The 3202-nt window shown below is 44.5% G+C and overlaps 1 pseudogene; it reads left to right on the top strand.

Moving 5' to 3' along the window:
- Positions 1-2491: 2491 nt before the first annotated feature.
- LOC111740337 lies at positions 2492-2610 on the top strand (annotated as a pseudogene).
- Positions 2611-3202: the final 592 nt, after the last annotated feature.

The following is a 3202-nucleotide window of genomic DNA, read 5'->3' as shown; positions in this document are numbered from 1 at the left end:
ACCAGTGACGCTCTACAGCTCAGGAACAAAGCATTACTTCCATTTCAGGGCTGGACTGGGATGTGGTTATATGTGCTTGTTCTCAAGGTAGACAGACAGCTGGGTTCAAGTCCAACTATAAACGTGTGCCTTACAAGTTCCAGGTCTCAGTTTCTTCACCTGTAATATGGGCACACTAATGCCTCCTTTATGAGATTGCTACAAGTTGTGAGAATTAATGAGATCATTTATTCCTTAAACCAACAGATCATTATTGATTGCCTGTTATGTCCCAAACACTGGATATACAGCAGTGCACAAAACAAGTCGCTCCCCTACCTTTGGGGGTATTATATTCTACTTTGGGGAGACAGAAAACACAGACATACACAATGTATCAGGTGATTGATGGGGATGCAAAATGATACAGTCTCTTTGGAAAACACTTTGGCTGTTTCTTAAAAAAGTAAACATTACTTTACCATATGATTCTGCAATCTCACTCCTATGCATTTGCCCAAGATAAATGAAGTTTATTTATAATCACCAAACATTGGCAACAACTCAAACGTACTTTAACGGGTGAATGGATAAACAAACCGTGATATATCCGTAAAATGGAATACTACTAAGCCGTGAAAAGGAGCAGATTGCTGCTACACTTCACGGCATGTTATGCTCGGTGAAAGAAACCTGACTCGGGGACTACATACCCATATGATTCCATTTATAGGACAACTTAAAGAAAGCAAAAGCATAGGAACAGAAAATAGATCAGTGGTCCCCAGGGGCTGGAGGTAAGGCGGGGGCTTGGCTTGACCATAAGGGACCACTAGGGAATTTTAGGGGGGTTGATGGAACTCTTTTCGGTGGTGGTGGTGGTTGCATGACTCTATGTATTTGTCAAAACTCATAGAACTTACACCAAAAGGGTGAATTTTACTCCATGTAAATTGTATCTCAAAAAATATATCAGTGCCAAGAATATAATATGTAAATGTTCAAAGGAAAATAAAGCAGGAAAAAGTGCTAGGAAGCGGCAGACAACGGGGTTCAGGGAGGACACTGGGGTAGAGACCCAAGCGCTGTGCTGACATTTGAGGTGAAACCTCCAAGAGGCAGAGACAGGACGCCCAGATGGCCTGAGGCTGGAGGATGAAGGAGCTACCTCACCTGAAAGTACTGTGATGGCCACGATGTTTTATACACGGAAAGGAGGGGTATTATTACTCTCTTGCCTGGCCTTCTCTGGCCTCGGGGTCCATCTTTGTAAAGTGGCCTCAGAGGGTTGTGAGACCTCCTCTGGCCACGCTGTCTGAATTTGCACCTCTCTCCCATTTTTGTCTTTTCTTTGGCACTGACCGCCCCATATGTGACTGATCTTGCCTATTGCCTGTCTCTTCCCCTGGCATGACAGCAGCGACTTTCGTAGTCTGGGCACCGAAACGGTATTTGGCTCATGGGATCTGCCCAATAGATACGTTTAATCAACGAATAGGCATATCTTAGAGATCACAGTATCTCTAGCAATTAGCGCGGGGCGGGGGGGCTGAGCTAGAGGAGGTGGGTGACATATTTGCTCAGTGAATGAATGAAATCACATGCATGAGAGCACAGAGTTAGGAAGAGAAAACAGAACTCAATTTCGGCTGAGGGAGAGCCCTAGTTTTTTCGGTGTCTGTGACAATAGAGTTCTTATTAAAACGTGCTTTAGCGAACAGAAACAGGTCTTTTAATCTTGAACCTCTATTGTCATTCATTAGGCACCTGTTCCCACGGCCATAAATGCCCTGCTCCCTCCAGCAGGAGGGGTCGGTTTGAAGACACCCACGAATCGTCCACGAATCCCGGGGCCAGCTCTGCGGGATCCGCGTCCACTTGGCTGGAGGGCAGCGGCTCACCCTCCTCTCCAGGATAATCCGTTTCTAGGTGAGGACAGACCGGCTGCAGCCCGCCCGGCTCCCGCGTGTTTACTAGGCGCGTTTCCAGTCTGTTTCATATGGATTAGGCGGAGGCACGGCGTCCTCGCGTGTTTCTCGGTGCATTTCAGAACCTTGTGAAATTACATTATAGATTCATCGTATAAACAGGATACGGAGCACAGCCCTCGTCAGGCGGCCTCACAGTCAGACCGCGGCGATCGCGGGGCCAACGGACACGGAGGCTGGCTGCGTGCAAAACCTGTGCAATAAACTGGTCACATGTTTGTTTATTTAATCTCCAGCTTCTAAAAGCCAATTTGGTAGCGAAAATAACCTTTTTTTTTTTGCACACTTCAGCTGGGAGGTAATAGGACGAGGGAGCTGACTGGCAGATGGCAATGCAGAAGGTGCCCCCTTTAGCAGGGCTGTGGGTTGGGGCAAGGTGAATGACAGCTACTCGCCAGCCGTGCGGCCTTGAGCTAAACCCTTTTGAGCCTCAGTTTCCTCATTATAGACATGAGAATATCTATGAATATCTGTGCCATGTTATAAGAAGTGAATTACACATAAATTACAAGCAAACTACACCCGTCTATGGCCATGCTACCCTGATCAAGCTGGATCCCATTTCATCTCGGAAGCTAAGCAGGGTCTAGCCTGGTTAGTACTTGGATAGGAGACCACCTAGGAAGACCAGGTGCTGTAGGCATAAAAAATAAAAAAATAAGGGATTGTAAACTGACAAGGTCCTTGCAATCTGTGAGGTCAACCAAGGGTTGCCTTGCCTAAAAAAAAAAAAATAAAATAAAATAAATTAAAAAAATAATAAAAAAAACGCAAGTAAACTACATGCGTCATGTGTGAGCACAGGACCTGACAGTAAGTAGTAGGTGCTGAGCAAATGTTAGCTATTTCAGTGGACTTCACTTGTTCATTCATTCATTCGTCACTATTATTTCCTGAATAAATATTGAGAACATACCACAATCACCCGTATACCTGAAAAAGCTTGACCTTCACAATTAAGAGTCCTGGGTTTGAGCTCTGGTTCTGCTACCTACTCGTTGTAGGACCTACAGATAGGAACCTCTCTGAACATCAGTTTCCAAATTTGTAAAGTAAGGATTTCACCTCGATTGTGATTATTATTGGGATTAAATGATACAGAGACTGTGAAGGTACTGACTGTAAAAATGACAACGTGTGATAGATAATCAGTTTAGTTGTTGTTATAATGATAAGAGCACTCACTTAAAAATAACTCTTCTAAGCATTTAATATGTGTTTAACTTATTTCTCCT

The sequence above is a fragment of the Pteropus vampyrus genome, unplaced genomic scaffold (assembly GCF_000151845.1).
Source record: "Pteropus vampyrus isolate Shadow unplaced genomic scaffold, Pvam_2.0 Scaffold61, whole genome shotgun sequence".
NCBI lineage: Eukaryota > Metazoa > Chordata > Mammalia > Chiroptera > Pteropodidae > Pteropus > Pteropus vampyrus.
The sequence above is the reverse complement of the archived record's forward strand: the minus strand, read 5'-3'. Positions and strand labels throughout refer to the sequence as shown.